This window comes from Balaenoptera borealis (genome assembly GCF_965194805.1).
Source record: "Balaenoptera borealis genome assembly, chromosome: 6".
In the NCBI taxonomy this organism is placed as follows: Eukaryota; Metazoa; Chordata; class Mammalia; order Artiodactyla; family Balaenopteridae; genus Balaenoptera; species Balaenoptera borealis.
The window spans coordinates 89387705-89409017 of NC_138863.1; the positions used below are offsets into that span (position 1 = coordinate 89387705).

A 21313-nucleotide genomic window follows, 5' to 3' on the forward strand; every position below is an offset into this window, starting at 1 on the left:
TATTTATTTATTTATTTATGACTGTGTTGAGTCTTCGTTTCTGTGCGAGGGCTTTCTCTAGTCGTGGCAAGCGGGGGCCACTCTTCATCGCGGTGCGCAGGCCTCTCACCATCGCGGCCTCTCTTGTTGCGGAGCACAGGCTCCAGATGCGCAGGCTCAGTAATTGTGGCTCACGGGCCCAGTTGCTCCGTGGCATGTGGGATCTTCCCAGACCAGGGCTGGAACCCGTGTCCCCTGCATTGGCAGGCAGATTCTCAACCACTGCGCCACCAGGGAAGCCCCAAACCTGCTTTTGAAGTAATCCCACTCTTGTTCTGACCAGACAGATGAACAAACATATAAGATTTTTTTAATGTTCTTTGTTATGGATCAAATTGTGTCCCCTTCCCCAATCCCCTAAATTTATGTGCTAAAATCCTAACTCCCAGTACCTCAGAATGTGACTGTATTTGGAGATAGGGCCTTCAAAGAGGAGAAAATAAGGTAATATGGGTGGGCCCTAATTCAATATGACTGATGTCCTTATAAGAGGAAGATATTAGGACACAGACAACACAGCAAAGACCATGTGAGGACACAGCAAGAAGACAGCCAAGAAGAGAGGCCTCAGAAGAAACCAAACCTGCTGACACTTTGATCTTGGACCTCCAGCCACCAGAACTGTGAGAAAATGAGTTTTCTTGTTTAAGCATCCTCGTCTGTGTTAGCAAACTAATACAATATTCAAAGGCAGGGACCAGATTATTTTTAGGAGAAAACATATACATAGAGTTGGAACTAGTTATATGTAGAACACTTGTTTTTGATTCCTTAATGGAAAATAAAATTGTAATGTCTTGTCCTGTCTTAAATGCTAATATGTTCTGAGGTTTTAAAAGTATTAAGACCTCTGCTAATTTTGAAAATCTCATAGGTAAGAATTGAACTCTACAACCTAAAAATTTAGTAACTAAATCAGAAAATTTTAAAAATTTAGTAACTAAATCAGAAAATTTAGTAACTCTGATCTTTCTGATAAGTACCTACTAAAATTCCACAAAAATTTTATTAGTTTCTCATTCCAAAGTAAAGGTATTTTATGAGAGAAAACACACAGAAACATATATGATTCCATAGTTTTCTTTGCCATCATCTTAAAACTCTTTCTATACCTGTCCTCATAATTCTCAGTAAATGTATTTTCTCCTTATCTTACAGGTCAAAAATAGAAGGGTTAAGAAAATATCCTCAGTTTTTCTCATTTTCATTTACAGAATTAATCAGCTTTATTGAGATGTGGTGGATAAGAATCTGGACTCTAAAATGATTCCTTGGTTCAAATCATGGCTCTGCTCCTTAGTAATTGTGTAATTTCTGCAAATTATTAATCCATCTGTGTCTCAGCTTACTCATCGATAAAATAAGGATAATAATAGTGCCTATTACAACATATCAAGGACTTTGAACAGAGATATACATGTGTATGTGTATCTGTGTGTATGTATGAGTGTGTGTGCGTATATATATATATATATATTTCAAATAATGTCAACGATTATTACCTTGATTATTACTTACCATTATTATTATTATTTATTCTTATGTACCCATTTTAATCTTCTTCCACTTTTTAATTTTAGAAGGTGGACTTTCAACTCTAAACTTTACAGCTAAACCCTTTTTCTCCTTGTCCCAAGAAATTCCCACTCTTTATTCTTCTACATGTTTCACTTTTCCTACCCAGTAGCTATCCTCCTAAACCTAAAATCATGCTTATTCTTCACACTAAAAATAAAAGTATGAACAAACCTCTCTCTCTCTCAGCTTTCCACTATCCTCTTCACCTTTCCTTTCACGACATTTTTTAAATGAGTAATCTGTACCCACTGACTCATTCTCCTTACTCCATCAACCATTGCTATTTGTCATGTGCTTTCTCATATCTGATAACAGACACCAATGACTTTCTGCTTGGCAAAGCCAGTGACCTCACTTCATTTGAAATTGTTGACCACTCTCTACTTCTGATAATCCATTTCTCCAGTGAGGCCCATGACACCATTTCGTCCATGACACTTGGTTCTCCTAGTTCTCAGGCTACTCTTTTTTTAAAGATCTTTGCCAGATCTCTACAAGGCTGCTTTTCTTCCCTAGGAAGTAGCAGTATTGTATGTATGACTGCAAGATATTCACCAAAAAAGAATTGCAATGATGGTCCATTTGGTTTTGGTACATTGATATTTGTATTTGAAAATCATGTTTTGAAATATTAACTAAAAACTTAAAATGTTGTTTGTACTATCCCTAATGTTTAGGATAATGTTCGGTACATAATAGGTACACAATAAATATTTGGTATGTGAAACAGTTTAATTTTTTTCTATGATCTTTTATATCTCACAATCTATGTGATCAAGGAGAAATGTACTATGTAATATAAGGGAATAAATGATTAACTGATGGCTAGTTGGGACCATAAGTTAGGTAAATAGAAATCTAGCTACCTTTTTAAAATTGTGTTTAGCTAAATTTATTTTTAAATAATTTTTAAAAACCCAAATCTCATATGCATTTTTCACCTTTCCCTAATCTGAAATTATAATACCTATTTAATTTCAAAAAGTCAAAATTGTAATGAAAAGAGCAATTTTGTGAGAAGAAAGTCTCAAAATGTCCACTTTTATGTGATTGCATGTCTTACAAACTCCTTAATCTGTTTTGAATTTATTTTTGTGCATGGCATGAGAGTAATCCAGTTTGATTCTTTTGCATGTAGCTGTCCAACTGTCCCAAATCATTTACTGAAGAGGACGTCTTTTCCCCATTGTATATTCTCATCATATGCCTCCTTTGTTGTACATTAATAGACCATAAAAGTGTCAGTTTATTTCTGGGCTCTCTATTCTGGTCCATTGATGTATATGTCTATTTTTGTGCCAGTACTGTATGATTTTGATGACTGTAGCTTTGTAGTATAGTTTGAAATCAGGGAGCATACCTCCAGCTTTGTTTTTCTTTCTCAAGATTGTTTTGACTATTTGACTATTTTGACTTTTGTCTTTCCATACAAAATTTAGAATTATTTGTACTAGCTCTATGAAAAAAACAAAAATGCCATTGGTATTTTGATAGGGATTGAACTGAATCTATAGATTGCCTTGAGTGGTATGGTCATTTTAACAATATTAATTTTTCCTATTCATGAACATGATATATATTTCCGTCTATTTGTGTCATCTTCATTTCTTTCCTCAGTGTCTTATAAAGGTTTTCCAAGTACAGATATTTTATCTCTTTAGTTAGATTTATTCCCATGTATTTTGTTCTTTTTGACGCAATTGTAAATAGAATCTTTTAAAAAATTTCTCTTTCTGATAGTTCATTGTTGGTATATAGAAATGCAACAGATTTCTGTATATCAATTTTGTATAATGTCCTGAAACTTGACTGAGATCATTCATGAGTTCTAGTAATTTTTTCTTGGTATCTTGAGGATTGTCCTTCTATAGTATCATGTCATTTGCAAACAGTGGCAGTTTTACTTCTCCCTTCCAAACTGGATTTCTTTTATTTCTTTTTCTTGTCTGATTGCTGTGGTTGGGACTTCCAATACTAAAAGTGGTGAGAGTGGGCATCCTTGTTTTGTTCCAGATCTTGGAGGAAATGCTTTCATCTTTTCATCACTGAGTATTATGTTACACGTGGGCTTGTTGTGTATATGCCCTTTATTATGTTGAGATGTTTCCTTCATACCCTTTTTCTGGAGAATTTTTTTGTCATAAATGTATGCTGAACTTTGTCAAAATCTTCTCCTGCATCTATTGAGATCATCACATGAGTTTTATTCTTCAGTCTGTTTATGTGATATACCACATTGATTGATTTGCAGACATTGAACCATCCTTGCAACCCTGGGATAAAACTCACTTGATAATGGTAAATGATCCTTTTAGTGTATTATTGCATTTGGTTTGCTAATATTTTGTTGAGGTTTTTTACACATGGTATTCTTATTTTACTTAGAACTTAATTATAATATGATTATCTACTGTGGGAGTTGGATTATACACCTACTTGTTTACCTGAATAAATCAGCTTTAAGAGATTAAGAAAAGTGTTAATCTTTGTAAACTTTGGGAAAACTCTCACACAGAAATGTTCCAACAGAACACTGGCTATTGTTTGTATGAAAACATGGCCTTGATTTTAAGCTTAATGGAGTTTCCATATCAAGGCTATTTACATTTATTTTATTTATTCTACATTCCCTAGTGATATTTCTCACATCTTAAAAAGGAGATCAACTTCTCTGTATTTTTTTTGAAACAGTAACTCCAACTTACATTAGAAACAAAGACATTGAGGTGACAGTCTGTAATGAGAGCTGAATAGTGGTCTCATGTTTACCTAATTTTGAAATAATTTTTCAGACAATAAATTTATATTTTATTAAAACATATCATAATGGAGGGCATCCTAGGGCCACTGATGAGGATGATAAAAACAGTGCTTTAGGAAGCCATAGGAGAGAGGGAAAAAAGATGGCAGAGTAGGAGAACCTTGAGCTCACCTCCTCTCATGAGCACACAAAAATACAACTAACTGTGGAAGAACCATAAATGAAAAAGAGTGGAATCTACAAAAAAGATATTCCTCATCCAAATACATAAAGAAGAAACCACGAGATGGTAGGAGGAGCACACTCATGATATTCTCAAATACCATACCACCCAGGTGCGCAGCTCACAAACTGGAGAAGTTATACTGCATGAGTTCTCCCACAGGAGTGAGAACTCTGAGCCCCACACCAGGCTCCCAAGCTCAGGGGTTTGGTACTGGGAGGAGAAGCCCCCAGAGCATTTGGCTTTGAGGTCCAGCAGGGCTTGTCTGCAGGAGCCCCACAGGACTGGAGGAGACAGAAACTCCTCTCTTGGAGGGTGAACTAAAGGTCCCACATGCACCAGGTCCCAGGGTAAAAGCGGTGACTCCACAGGAGCCTGGGCCAGATGTACCTGCTGGTCTTGAAGGGTGTCCTTGGGAGGCAGGGGGTGACTGTGGCTCTGTTTGGGGACATAAAAGGTGGTGGCAGACAGAGCAGGGACCTATGTGAACTCTGGCTGAAAGCAGATAGTTTAGGTCCTTGGCACCAAGACCTGGTCCGACCCAATATCCTGTAAGCTCCAGTGCTGGGATGCCTCAGGCCAAACAAACAACAGGGTAGGAACGCAGCCTCACCCATCAGCAGACAGACTGCCTAAAGATGTCCTGAGCCCACAGCCACCTCTAGACACACCACTTGATACCTCCCTGACCACCAGAGTGCCAAGACTCAGCTCCAACCACCAGTGGGAAGGCACCAGCCCCTCGCACCAGGAAACCTACACAAGCCTCTAGCCCGGCCTCACCCACCAGGGGGCAGTCACCAGAAGCAAGAAAACTAAGTTCTTGCAGCCTGGTGAACTGAGTTGCAAACACAAGTCAGAACCTACCCTGAGCCCAGCTGGTCCTAGGCCCTTGAGTGAAGAGAGAGGAGTATACTGCTGGGACACATAGGATATCCCCTACAGAGAACCATTTATCCAAGGTCAAGAAATGGTACTAACATAACACATACATAAAAATACAAATAGAAATTTAAACAAAATGAGATGGCAAAGGAATATGTTCCAGATGAAAGAACAAGATAAACCCCCAGAAGAACAACTAAGTGAAGTGGATATAGGCAATCTACCCAAGAAAGAGTTCAGAGTAATGATTGTAAAGATGATCCAAGAACTTGAGAAAAGAACAGATGTGCAGAGCAAGAAGTTACAAGCTTTTAGCAAAGAGTTAGAAAATATAAAGCAAATCAAACAGAGTTGAAGAATACAATAACTGAAATGAAAAATACAGTGGGACAAATCAATAGCAGAATAAGTGAGGCAGAAGAACGAATCAGTGAGCTGAAGACAGAGTGGTGGAAATCACTGCCATGGAACGGAATAAAGAAAAAGGAGTAAAAAGAAATGAGGACAGTTTAAGAGACCTCTGAGACATCAAATGTACCAACATTCACAATATAGGGGTCCCATAGGGAAAGAAAGGGCCTGAGAAAATAGTTGAAGAGATAATAGATGAAAAGTTCCCTAACATGGGAAGAGAAACAGTCACCCATGTCCCACCCATGTCCAGGTAGCACAGAGTCCCATACAGGATTAATTCAAGGAGGAACACACTGAGACACAGAGTAATGAAACTGACAAAAATTAAAGACAAAGAGAAAATTAAATTTAAAGCAGCAAGGGTAAAGCAACAAATAACATACAAGTCAATCCCCATAAGACCATCAGATGATTTTTCAGCAGAAACTCTGCAAGCCAGAAGGGAAAGGCACAATACATTTAAAGTAATGAAAGGGGAAAACCTACAAGCAAGAATACTCTACCCAGCAAGGCTCTCCTTCAGATTTGCTGGAGAAATCAAAAGCTTTACAGACAAGCAAAACTAAAAGAATTCAGCACCACCAAACCAGCTTTACAACAAATGCTAAAGGAATTGCTCTAGGCAGAAAATAAAAGCCCACAACTAGAAAGAAGAAAATTACGAAATGGGAAAGCTCACTGGTAAAGGCAAACATATAGTAAAGGTAAGAAATCATTCACACACAAATATGATATGGAAACCAGTAATTATTAGAGGAGGAGTGTACAAATGCAGGATATTTGAAATGCATTTGAAATTAAGAGATGAGCAACTTAAGTCATGTATATATATAGACTGCTATATCAAAACCTCATGGTAACTGCAAATAAATAATCTATAATAGATATACACACAAAAAAGAAAAAGGAAGCTAAACACAACAGGAAAGATGGTCATCAAATCACAATAGAAGAGAACAAAAGAGGAAAGGAAGAATAAAAATCTGTAAAACTAAATCCAAAATAATTAACGAAATGGTAATAAGAACATACATATTGAAAATTACCTTAAATGTAAATGGATTAAATGCTCCAACCAAAACACACAGACTGAATGGATAAAAAAATAAGACCTGTATATATGCTGTCTACAAGAGACCGCTTCAGATCTAGAGACACATACAGACTGAAAGTGAAAGGATGTAAAAAGGTAGTCCATGCAAATGGAACTCAAAAGAAAGCTGGAGTAACAATACGCATATAAGACAAAATAGACTTTAAAATAAAGACTGCTGCAAGAGACAAAGAAGGACACGACATAATCATCAAGGGATTAATCCAAAAAGAAGATATAACAATTGTAAATATATATAGGTACCTAACATAGGACCAACTCAGTATATAAGGCAAATTCTAACAGCCATTAAAGGAGAAATCGACAGTAACACAATAATAGTGGGGGAATTTAACACCCCAGTTTCATTAATGGACAGATAGTCCAGACAGACGATCAGTAAGGAACACAGGCCTTAAATGACATGTTAGACCAGATGGACTTAAATTGATATTTATAGAGTGTTCCATCTAAAAGATGCAGAATGCATATTCTTTTCAAGTGCACATGGAACCTTCTCCAGACAGATCACATGCTGGCCCACAAAGCAAGCCCCAGTAAATTTAAGAAAATTGAAATCATATCAAGCATCTTTTTCAACCACAACACTATGAGATTAGAAATCAACTACATGGAAAAAAAATGCATAAAACACAAATATATGGAGGATAAACAATATGCTACTAAACAACCAGTGGTCACTAAAAAAATCAAAGAGGAACCTAGAGAAAAATGAAAACGAAAACGCAATGATCTGAAACCTACGCAATGCAGCAAAACCAATTCTAAGAGGGAAGTTTATAGTGACACAAGCTTACCTCAAGAAATAAGAAAAATCTCAAACAACCTAACCTTACACCTAAAGCAACTAGAGAAAGAAGAACAAACAAAACCCAAAGTTAGTAGAAGTAAAGAAATCATAACGATCAGAGCAGAAATAAATGAAATAGAGAAGAAGAAAACAATACAAAAGATCAATGAAACTAAAAGCTGGTTCTTGAAAAGATAAACAAAATTGATAAACCTTTAGCCAGACTCATCAAGAAAAAAAGGGAGAGGACCCAAATCAATAAAATTAGAAATGATAAAGGAGAAGTTACAATGGACACCACAGAAATACAAAAGACCATAAGAGACTACTACAGACAACTCTGTGCCATTAAACGGACAACCTGGAAGAAATGGACAAATTCGTAGAAAGGTACAATCTCCACTGATCCAGGAAGAAATAGAAAATATAAACAGACCAAATACAAGTACTGAAATTGAAGCTGTAATTAAAAAACTCCCACCAAACAAGAATCCAGGGCCAGATGGCTTCACAGGCGAATCCTATCAAACATTTAGAGAAGAGTTAACACCTATCCTTCTGAAGCTATTCCAAGAAATTGCAGAGGAAGGAACACTTCCAAACTCATTCTATGAGGCCACAATCACCCTGATACCAAAACCAGACAAAGATACCACAAAAAAAGAAAATTACAGGCCAATATCACTGATGAACATAGACACAAAGTGGTAAAGAAGTAAAACTCATTGTTTACAGATGACATGATACTATACATAGAAAATCCTAAAGACTATACCAGAAAACTACTAGAGCTCCTCAATGAATTCGATAAAAATGCAGGAAACAAAATTAATACAGAGATATCTGTTGCATTTCTATATACTAGCAAGGAAAGATCCGAAAGAGAAATTAAGGAAACAATCCCATTTACCACTGCATCAAAAAGAATAAAATACCTAGGAATAAACCTACCTAAGTAGGCAGAAGATCTGTACTCTGACAACTAGAAGACACTGATGAAAGAAATTGAATATGACACAAACAGATGGAAAGATATACCATGTTCTTGGATTGGAAGAATCAATATTGTCAAAATGACTATACTACCAAAGACAGTCTACAGATTGAATGCAATTTCTATCAAATTACCAAGGACATTTTTCACAAATTAGAAAAAAAATTTTTGCAATTTGCATGGAAACATAAAAGAACCTGAATAGCCAAAGCAACCTTGAGAAAGAAAAATGGAGCTGGAGGAATCAGGCTCCCTGACTTCAGACTTTACTACAAAGCTACTGTCATCAAAACATTATGGTATTGGCACAAAAATAAACATATAGATTAAAGGAACAGGACAGAAAGGCCAGAAATAAACCCATGCACCTATGGTCAATTAATATATTACAAAGAAGGCAAGAATATACAATGGAAAAAAGACAGTCTTTTCAAAAAGTGGTGCTGGGAAAACCAGACAGCTACATGTAAAAGAATGAAATTAGAACATTCTCTAACACCATACACAAAAAATAAACTCAAAACGAATTAAAGACCTAAATGTAAAACCTGATATTATAAAACCCCTAGAGGAAAACATAGGCAGAACACTCTCTCACATAAATCACAGCAATATCTTTTCTGATTCATTACATAAGAGTAATGGAAATAAAAACAAAAATAAACAAATGGGACCTAATTAAACTTAAAAGCTTTTGCACAGCAAAGGAAACCATAAACAAAATGAAAAGACAACCTACAGAATGGGAGAAAATATTTGGAAGCAATGTGACCAACAAGGGATTAATCTCCAAAATATACAAACAGCTCATACAGCTCAGTATCAAAAAAACAACCCAATCACAAAATGGTCAGAAGACCTAAATAGAAATTTCTTCAAAGAAGACATACAGATGGCCAAAAGGCACATGAAAAGATGCTCAACATCACTAATTATTAGAGAAATATAAATTAAAACTACAATGAGGTATCACCTCACACCAGTCAGATGACCGTCAACAAAAAGTCTACAATAATAAATGCTGGAGAGGGTGTGGAGAAAAAGGAGCCCTCCTACACTGTTGGTGGGAATGTAAATTGGTACAACCATTATGGAGAACAGTATAGAAGTTCCTTACAAAACTAATACAGTTACCATATGATCCAGCAATCCCACTCCTGGGCATATATCCAGAGAAAACCATAATTTGAAAAGATACATGCACCCCAATATTCATTGCAGCACTATTTACAATAGCCAAGACATGGAAGCAACCAAAATGTTCATTGACAGAGGAATGGCTAAAGAAGATGTGGCGTATATATATATATATATACACACATACATACACACACACACACATATACATACATACATACATATATATATATACAATGGACTATTACTCAGCCATAAAAAAGAGGGGAAAATGACAGTTGCAGCAACATGGATAGACCTAGAGATTATCATACTAAGTGAATTAAGTCAGAGAAAGGCAAATAGTATATGATATCACTTATATATGGAATCTAAAAAAAAGATACAAATGAACTTATTCACAAAACAGAAGCAGACTCACAGACATAGAAAACAAACTTATGGTTACCAAAAGGGAAAGGTGGGGAGGGATAAATTAGGAGTTTGGGATTAACAAATACACACTACTATATATAAAATAAACAACAGGGGCCTCCTATATAGCACAGGGAACTATACTCAATATTTTGTAATAACCTATAAGGGAAAAGAATCTGAAAAGGAATAAATACATGGCTGTATATGTATGTGTGTGTGCATGTGTGTATAACTGAATCACTGTGCTGTACACCTGAAACTAACATAATATTGTAAATCACCTATACTTCAATTAATAAAGTCATAATTGTAGATTCCTTGGTGACTTTAAGCATACTAAGAATAGCATGAAATAAACACAATTATATGTGGAATGATATAACAAATATACTTTATAGAGAAAGTGTTTACTTTTAGTCATAGACTTATTTCTGTGTAGGATTTTTTATTTCTTATAGTATACATTAACTTAAAAAATGATGAGTTTAGCAAATTGGTACAATTTTATTTAATTTACCACCACCCTACTATTACTATTAACACTGTTCTTTTAAAATTTAGTTTATAAAGATTTCACTCAAGTTTGATGGTCAGTTTTATGTGTCAGCTTGACTAGGGTATAGCCCCTAGTTATTCAATCAAAACATAATCCAGATGTCACTATGAGGATATTTTGCAGAAGTGATTAAATCTACAATTGGGTGACTAAATAAGGGAGATTGTTCTAGATCATCTGGGTGGGCCCAATGACACCACAAGAATCCTTATAAGGAGATAGGAGAGTAAGAAGGCAGAGAGTAAAGGTGATGTAGTAATAGAAGGTGATACTGGAGTGATGCAGCCATAAACCAAATGAGTGCCATCAGCCTCTAGAAACTGGAACATACAAAGAAACAGATTATCCCCTACAATTTCTAGAAGGAACTAGAACTGCTGACACCTTGACTGTGAGACTGATTTTGGACTTCTGATCTCCAGAACTGTGGAATGACAAATTTTTTTGCTTAAAATCATTAAATTTGTGGTAATTTGTTTCAGAAGCAATTAGAAACAAACACATATTTTGTTACCTGGAAGTCGGATGCTGCTGTGATAAATACCTGAAAATGTGGAAGTGGTTTTGGAATTGGGTAACTGATAAAAGCTTAAAGAATTTTGAGCACAGTAACAGAAAAAAAAAAAGCATTGTCTTGAATAGACTGTTGCTAGATATTTGGGTGTTAAGGACTCTGCTAATGAGTGCACAGAAGGAAGTGAGGAGTATGGTAAGGAAAATGTATAGTGTCTTAGAGAATATTTAAATCACCATAAACAAACTATTTCTAGAAATACAGACATTAAAAGTACTATTGGAGAAGGCTCAGAAGGAAATGAAGAACATGTTATTAGAAACTGGAAAAAAGAATATCCTTGTAATATAGTGGCAGAAAACATAGTTCAATTGTTTCCTACAGTTATATAGAAAACAGAAGTTGTAAGCAATGAACTTGGATATTTAATTGAAGATATTTCCAAGAAAATTATTGAAGGGTGTGTTCTGCTTCCTTCTCTCTGTTTACATAGTAAAATGCAAAAGGAAAGAGATAAATTGAGGGAAAAATTAAGAAAAAAGGAACCAGGACTTGATGTTCTCTTGATGTTGAAAGTTCTCAGCTTATCCAAACTGTAAATGACACTAAAATTAGGATATTTATTATCAGAAAAGTGTGTTCTAAAGCCAGGGATATGACTGTACAGTCTTCTATTGGTGCCTCAGAAGGGAAAAACGTTAATGGTATTTCATCACATAGAGGACTCTTAAAGAGATCAGTCATGTGACTCACGGATCCCAACTGCCATCTCAGTAGAAGCCAAAAATGGGATGGAATTATCTCAGAAATAACTGTGCAGGAGCATCTTGTCCAATGGAGCAAATCCCATTACACGCACAGAAGAACCACAAGGTTTCTAAGACTATTATATCTCAGAAACACCACTAGCTTGGACTGAAAGTGACAGAGAAAGGAGGAAATAAAAGAATGTTAGACTACCAAAATTCTATAGGCCAGAATAGGTTCATAATTCTGTTCATCCACAAACACATGAAAACGGAGTTATGTCCTAGAGGGCAGAGTTGAAGGAATGAAGGGAAGAGGCTTAAGCCACAGATGATTTTTTCCCTAGCCTTGAAAACTAATGAAGCTTGCTTTGCTGGATTTCAAAATTGCTTGGGACTGGTCACTCATTTTTATCATTCCATTTTCTCCCTGTTTGAAAGAGAATATCTGTAACTGACATTTCATGTATGTAACTGACATATATCCTATCATTGTATTTTGGGAACAGACAATTTATTTTCTAGGTTCACCATCCCACAGATAGAAAGGAATTTTGTAACAAGATGTATCATACCCATACACACATAGCTGATTAAGATGGTGAAATTTTAGATTTTCAAGTAGATGAGATCTTGGACTTGACTTGATTCTGTAAACAGATTGAGACTTTTAGTGACCTTAGGATGGGATATATTTACTTTACAAATGGTGTGGATGTGAATCTTTGAGTGCCAGAAACAACTGTGTTAAGCTGAATAGTGGACTCCAATGATGTCCATGTCCTAAAACCTGGAACCTGTGTATCTATTACCTCACATAGTGAAAGAGACTTTGAAGATGTGATTAAGTGTTTTGAGATGAAGAGATTATCCTGGATTATCTAGTGGGTGCAATGTAATCACAAGGGTTCTCATAAGACAGAGGCAGAAAGATTAGTTAGAGAGAGAAGATATAGGGATGGAAGCAGAGTTTGGAGTGACGCACTTGGAAGATGAAAGAAGAGGGCACGGAATGTAGGTGGCCCCTAGAAATTGAAAAAGGCAAGGAAGCAGATTCTTCCTAGAGCTGCCAGAAGAAATGTAATCTTGCTATGCCTTAATTTTATTTCAGTGATACATATTTTGAACTTCTAGAAATGTAAGATAATAAATTTGTGTTAAGTCACCAAAGTTGTGGTAATTCGTTATAACTGCAAGAGGAAACTAATTACAATTTTATACATATTTTTAAAAGTCATATAATTCTAAAAGACTTGTTAAAGTCCTGATTTTCCAGCTCTTCCAGGGGGGTTTTCATTTCTGCTTTTTTTTTTTTTTTTCTAATTTGCAGGAGTTCTTTTCATTTTCTGAATGTTCTTTTTTTATATCACTTTATTCTTATTTTATGGACACAATAGCTCTCCTATCTCTCCAAGAATGTAAACAATTATTTTTTTGAACTTTTTGTCTCCATATATAGTTTGTTTCTTCTAAGTTGTTTGATCTTTCTTATTTGAATTAGTCTCTTAATTTTCTATTAAAGATTTTCTTCATGTGTCTGAAACTCTGTTTAGTGTGGGGCACTAAACAGATGATTGGAAGTTCTGTAGGTATAGCAGGCAAGCAACTAGACGGGTGCTTGTCAAATATGAATGATCTGGTTGGACCTTTTTGTCTTCAAGGAACTCCCAATGTTCCCAAATCTATAGATCTTTTCTCTTAGGCTAGTAACAGTATCCTTACTGTTAACAGTAACTGTTTAACTGTTAACAGTAACAGTTAAACTCTTCTAATCACTGCCTGGAAGATATAATTCTAGCTGTCATTATTTTTAGAGGCAATTAGAGAGAGAAGGGGTGTCCTGATATACAAAGTGTCAACTTTCAAGTAATCTCCTTATTTTTAAGCACACTACTGCTGCCCTTAACTATTTTGGTTCCTCAATTCCCTATGTTTTACCTTCTAGTTAAAGAATACCAAAAATTCACTATCAGGAAAATCTGCAAAGTCTAGCTACAAGAAGTGTGGAGAGAATATGGGGATCTTACTGTCTCCTAAATAGACCTTCCACTAATCTTTACATTTTTAGCACAAAGTTCATCTCCACTTTTACAGGTATCCATTGCTACCTATTCATCAGTTTTGAGGAGTTGAGTTTCCTCACCTCTATCTTACCATTTAGAGTAATTGGGTCTGATAAATCATTAACTACTTGACAACTTTTCTCTCTGCTTTCTATTGTTTATTTCTTCTCCCATTTTCTTTATGCTTAGGGCTTATTACTTTTAAAAATCCCTTTAATGTCATTTAACTGATGTTTTAGTGAAGTTTCAGGAGGGAATGAATATAAGTACATGTAATCAATTTGCTGCTTTTAATTTGAAGTCCTTTTTGGATATATTCAATATAAATGTGATCCTTATTATTTTCATTATTTTATTATTTATGTGTTATTCCATTCAAACATCTACCAATTAGAGAAGGTATTATTAATTTCTATGGGTAAATATTCTTAGACAGGCTTACCTAACTCATGCCACAAGTTTGATCCCAGAATCAATTCCTGAGCCAATTTTTAACATTAAACAAACTCTACTGATTATTCCTAAGACAGATTTATGTTATGATATTTTACAGTCCTCAAAGAGGTTTGATAAAGGCAAAGTCTTCCAATTTGCTGGTGGTTAAATATTTTTCAGTTTGGAAAAACTATAGCAATGAAACAAATTAATATGTGTGTAACTATCACTGTCTATGAGTGACATTTTTATAAGGCATGGACAATTTGTAACCATCTGAACAGTTCTGAGGAAAAAAAATCTTAATCTTTAGACCACTTTTCCTAAACGTATTCAATAATAGTATGACTAATGATAAAGAATTAAAAGGAGTTCCATGCTACATTGATTTTTTTTAAATGATTACATATAAAAATGTGTTAGTAAAAGTAATGATTATATGTTCCTTTATCACCAGCATACCTAGCACATAGTAGGTGCTTAATGATTAGTGGTTGAATGTTAGGTGAAAAATGAAAATGAAGTCCTGGAGCATGATTCTGCAACCTCCATTTAATTTCATACTCTACTGCTATCTCTTTCTTTTCTTTTTTGTAAAATCTTCTAGTTTCTAATTACTTATTTCCAGAACTATTACAAAATCCTCCTAAGTGGTCTTCCCTTCACTTGCTATCAGATCCACCCTAACAGAGCTATATAAGCTATAGAACTAATAAAGTTGTTTGATTATTACCATATTACTTTGTATAAAATATAACACTGTGGTTTATACAACTATTGCCTTTATTGTCTCATTCAAAATTTCTTAGATTACTATAAGAAACAAAAAGCAGGTATTAATATTTACTAATAAAAATAATTCTGGGACATTAAATTACCACTGCCATATCCATGGCTTGTGAATAGCACAGCAAACACTTGAATGCAGATATTCTGATACCCAAGTTTGTTCTATATATGAAACACTGCAAGAACATCCTATTCAAGACTCATAGGAGAGCTATCAAGATGGTGGAGTAGAAGGACATGGAACTCATTTCCTCCCACAAATACATCAAAAATACATCTACACGTGGAATAATTGTCACAGAATACCTACTGAATGCTGGCAGAAGACCTAAGAATTCTGAAAGGGCAAGATGATATCCATGTAATCAGGTAGGACAAAAGAAAAAAAAAAAAAAAAGAGAGAGAGAAATGAATTGGAATGGGACCTGTACCGCCTGGGAGGGAGCTGTGAAAGAGGACATGTTCCTGCATTCTTGGAAGCACCCTCACTTGTGTGGAGATTAGCCAGGACAGAAGGGGAACTTTGGAATCTTGGAGGATAGTGCATCAACTGGCTTGCCAAACAGAGAGAGACCTGCACACACTGATTGTGCTGCTGCCTTGTGCTCCCCAGAGTGAGACACGCATCCTTCAATACAGGTGGGGACTGGATGTTGAAGCCCAGGGAGAGGACTGGGGTTGGCTGCACAGAGATAGCCTGAAGGGGCTGGAGTGTGGTGCAGCCATGGCCAAAGGTGTATGTGGAGGGAGACCTGGCCTGCCATAGAGGTGAGGCACCATTGTTGGAGGGCACACGAAGGGAGGAGTGGGGCCCACTATAGCAGCCTCTTTCTCCATGTTTGCAATTCTGGCTAACAGGGCACTGCCTCTGTGGGCTCCAGCCACCACATCTGCACACCCCCTATCAAGAGGGTAATGGCCAGCACACACTGAGGAAAGAGGCAGCAGGAATCCATATTATAAATAGTCCTTGCACGAAAAAATTAAACCCACACAAGCACACAGGGATGCTCTCACATAAAAATAGCCCTGAAAAACTACAGTAGATAATCATTTCTCCTAAGCTCACAGAGTAAAAGAGATGTAAGTAAAATGAAGAATCAGAGGAACCACTCCCAGTTAAAAGACCAAGCAAATTCTCCTGAAACAACAATGAAACAGACCTCTTCAGTCTAATAGACACCACATTCAAAAAGAAGATAATGAAAACACTAAAGGAAGTAAAAAACGCTATCAACAGAAATGCAGATTACTGTAATAAGGAGGAGCCAAGAAAAATTAGAAAATTCATTTACTGAGACAAAAGCTGAGCTAAAGGCAATGAATAGCAGAATGAATAATGCAGAAGAATGAATAAGTGATCTGGAAGACAGAATAATGGAAATCACCCAATTGGAATAGCAGACAGAAAGCCAAATGAAAAAAATTAAAGCAATATAAGAGACCTACAGGATCATATAAAATGTGCCAATCTATGCATGATAGAAGGAGAAGAAAGACTAAAGGGCATTGAAAATGGATTTGAAGAAATTATGGTTGAAAACTTCCCAAACCTAAAGAAGGAAATAGATATCCAGATACAAGAAGCACAGAGGGTCCCGAACAAGATGAACCCAAAAGACCTACACCAAGACATATTATAATTAAAATGGCAAAAGTTAAAGGTAAAGAGAGGATTCTAAAGGCAGTGAGAGAAAAACAAAGAGTTAGTTACAAGGGAACCTCCATAAGTCTAGCAGCTTATTTCTGTACAGAAACGTTGCAGGCAAGAAAAGAGTTGCAAAATATATTCAAAGTCCTGAAAGGGAAAAATCTGCAAGCTAGAATACTTTACGCAGCAAGATTATCATTTAGAATAGAAGGAGAGATAAAGAATTTCTCAGACAAGCAAAAACTAAAAGAATACAGCAATACTAAACCTATCCTAAAAGAAATATTGAAAGGTCTTCTCTAAGTAGAAAAGAAGCAAGAAGCTATAGGAAAGGGAAGATCACAATCAGAAAGTAAATCACTTAAATAAGCCAGTATACAGATTAAGATCATACACCACGACCAAGTTAGATTCATCCCAGGATCACAAGGATGGTTCAGCATATGCAAATCAATGTGATATACCACATCAACAAAAGAAAAGACAAAAACCACATGATCATCTCAATAGATGCAGAAAAAGCATTTGATAAAATTCAACATCCATTCATAATAAAAACTCTTACCAAATGGCTATAGAGGGAACATATCTCAACATAATAAAAGCTATTTATGACAAACCCACAACCAATATAATACTCAACAGTGAAAAGCTGAAAGCCTTCCCACTAAAATCTGGAACAAGAAAAGGCTACCCATTCTCACCACTTCTACTGAACATAGAACTGGAAGTCCTAACCACAGTTATCCAAATAGGAAGGGAAGAGGTAAAATAGTCATTATATGCAGATGACATGATACTATACATAGAAAACCCTACAGACTCCACACAAAAACTACTAAAACTGATAAATGATTTCAGCAAGGTAGCAGGATACACAATTAACATACAGAAATCGGTTGCATTTCTTTATACTAACAATGATATATCGAAAGGGAATGTTAAAAAAGAAAAAAAATCCTTTAAAATCACACAAAAATGATAAAATAGTTACGAATAAACTAGACCAAGGAGGTGAAAGAATTATATGCTAAAAACTATAAAACATTAATAAAGGAAATTGAAAATGATTCAAAGAAATGGAAAGATATTCCATACTCCTGGAGTGGAAGAATTAATATTGTTAAAATGGCCATACTACCTAAAGCAATCTATGATTTAATGTTATCCCTATCAAATTACCCATGACATTTTTCATAGAACCAAAACAAAGAATCCAAAAATTTATATGCAACCATAAAAGACCCAGAATTGCCAATACAATCATGAGGAAAAAGAACAAAGCAGGAGGCATAACCCTCCAAGACTTTGGGCGATACTACAAAGCTAAACTAATCAAAATGGCATGGTAGGGCTTCCCTGGTGGTGCAGTGCTTAAGAATCCGCCTGCCAATACAGGGGACATGGGATCAAGCCCTGGTCCGGGAAGATCCCACATGCCACAGAACAACTAAGCCCGTGCACCACAACCACTGAGCCTGCACTCTAGAGCCCATGAGCCACAACTACTGAGCCTGTGTGCCACAACTACTGAGCCTGTGTGCCCCAACTACTGAAGCCCACGAGCCTAGAGCCCATGCTCCGCAACAAGAGTAGCCACTGCAATAAGAAACCTGTGCACTGTGACGAAGAGTAGCCCCCACTCACCTCAACTAGAGAAATCCAGGACACAGCAACAACGATCCAACGCAGTCAAAAATTTAAAAAATTAAATTAAACATAAATAAATTTAGACTCATCGACAGGAAGACACCAGAACTCACCAAAAAAAAAACCCCACATCCAAAGACAACGGAGAAGCCACAATGAGATGGTAGGAGGGGTGCAATCACAATAAAATCAAATCCCATAACTGCTGGGTGGGTGACTCACAAACTGGAGAACACCCACTGCAGTGAAGGTTCTGAGCCCCATGTCAGGCTTCCCAACCTGGGGTCCGGCAATGGTAAGAGGAATTCCTAGAGAATCAGACTTTGAAGGCTAGCGGGATTTGATTGCAGGACTTCAGCAGGACTGGGGGAAACAGAGACTCCACTCTTGGAGGGCACACACAAAGTAGTGTGTGCATTGGGACCCAGGGGAAGGAGCAGTGACCCCATAGGAGACTGAACCAGACCCACCTGCTAGTGATGGAGGGTCTCCTGCAGAGGCGGGGGGTGGCTGTGTCTCACTGTGAGGACAAGGACACTGGCAGCAGAAGTTCTGGGAAGTACTCCTTGGCGTGAGCCCTCCCAGAGTCTGCTATTAGCCACACCAAAGAGCCCTGGTAGGCTCCAGTGTTGGGTCACCTCAGGCCAAAAAACCAACAGGGAGGGAACCCAGCCCCATCTATCAGCAGAAAAGTGGATTAAAGTTTTACTGAGCTCTGCCCACCAGAGGAACAGCCAGCTCTACCCACCACCAGTCCCTCCCATCTGGAAACTTGCACAAGTCTCTTAGATAGCCTCATCCACCAGAGAGCAGACAGCAAAAGCAAGAAGAACTACAATCCTGCAGCTTGTGGAACAAAAACCACATTCACAGAAAGATAGACAAGATGAAAAGGCAGAGGGCTATGTACCAGATGAAGGAACAAGATAAAATCCCAGAAAAACCACTAAATGAAGTGGAGATAGGAAACATTCTAGAAAAAGAAATCAGAATAATGACAGTGAAGATGATTCAGGAACTCGGAAAAAGAATAGAGTCAAAGATCAAGAAGATGCAAGAAATGTTTAAGAAAGACCTAGAAGAATTAAAGAACAAACAAAGATGAACAATACAATAACTGAAATGAACAATACACTAGAAGGAATCAATAGCAGAATAACTGAGGCAGAAGAATGGATAAGTGACCAGGAAGACAAAATGGTGGAATTCACTGCTTCAGAACAGAACAAACAAAAAAAGAATGAAAAAATGAAGACAGTCTAAGAGACCTCTGGGACAACACTAAACGCAAGAACATCCGCATTATACGGGTCCCAGAAGGAGAAGAGAGAGAGACAGGACCCAAGAAAATATTTGAAGAGATTATAGTCGAAAACTTCCCTAACATGGGAAAGGAAATAGCCACCCATGTCCATGAAGCACACAGAGTCCCATATAGGATAAACCCAAGGAGAAACACACCAAGACACACAGTAATCAAACTGACAAAAATTAAAGACAAAGAAAAATTATTGAAAGCAGCAAAGGAAAAATGACAAATAACATACAAGGGAACTCCCATAGTTAACAGCTGATTTCTCAGCAGAAACTCTACAAGCCAGAAGGGAGTGGCATGATATACTTACAGGGATGAAAGGGAAGAACCTACAACAAAGATTATTCTAGCTGTCAGGGATCTCATTCAGATTCGATGGAGAAGTCAAAAGCTTTACAGACAAGCAAAAGCTAAGAGAGTTCAGCACCACCAAACCAGCTCTACAACAAATGCTAAAGGAACTTCTCTAAGTGGGAAACACAAGAGAAGAAAAGGACCTACAAAAACAAACCCAAAACAATTAGGAAAATGGTCATAGGAACATACATATCAATAATTACCTTAAACATGAATGGATTAAATGCTCCAACCAAAAGACACAGACTTGCTGAACGGATACAAAAACAAGACCCATATATATGCTGTCTACAAGAGACCCACTTCAGACCAAGGGACACATACAGACTGAAAGTGAGGAGATCGAAAAAGATACTCCATGCAAATGGAAATCAAAAGAAAGCTGGAGTAGCAATACTCATGTCAGATAAAATAGACTTTAAAATAAAGCCAGTTGCAAGAGACAAGGAAGGACACTACATAATGATCAAGGGATCAATCCAAGAAGAAAATATAACAATTATAAATATATATGCACCCAACATAGGAGCACCTCAATATATAAGGCAAGTGCTAACAGCTATAAAAGAGGAAACCAACAGTAACACAATAATAGTGGGGGACTTTAACACCTCACTTACACCAATGGACATATCATCCAAACAGAAAATTAATAAGGAAACACAAGCTTAAATGACACAGTAGACCAGAGAGATTTAATTGATATTTATAGGACATTCCATCCCAAAACAGCAGATTACACTTTCTTCTCAAGTGTGCACGGAACATTCTCCAGGATAGATCATATCTTGGGTCACAAATCAAACCTCGGTAAATTTAAGAAAATTGAAATCATATCAAGCATCTTTTCTGACCACAAGGCTATGAGATTAGAAATCAATTACA

At 36.6% G+C, this 21313-nt stretch overlaps 1 protein-coding gene and 1 long non-coding RNA gene across 2 annotated transcripts in view; one reads left to right on the top strand and one right to left on the bottom strand.

The window, feature by feature from the left end:
• The window catches only part of LOC309630506, a 42583-nt gene extending 29185 nt beyond the window's left edge, over window positions 1-13398 (bottom strand). The window contains exon 1 of the long non-coding RNA XR_014245720.1: window positions 287-13398. This is a non-coding gene — a long non-coding RNA (uncharacterized lncRNA). The remainder of the gene's footprint in view (window positions 1-286) is intronic.
• The window catches only part of LRP1B (LDL receptor related protein 1B), a 1905856-nt gene that overhangs the window by 1440014 nt on the left and 444529 nt on the right, over window positions 1-21313 (top strand). The window lies entirely within an intron of this gene.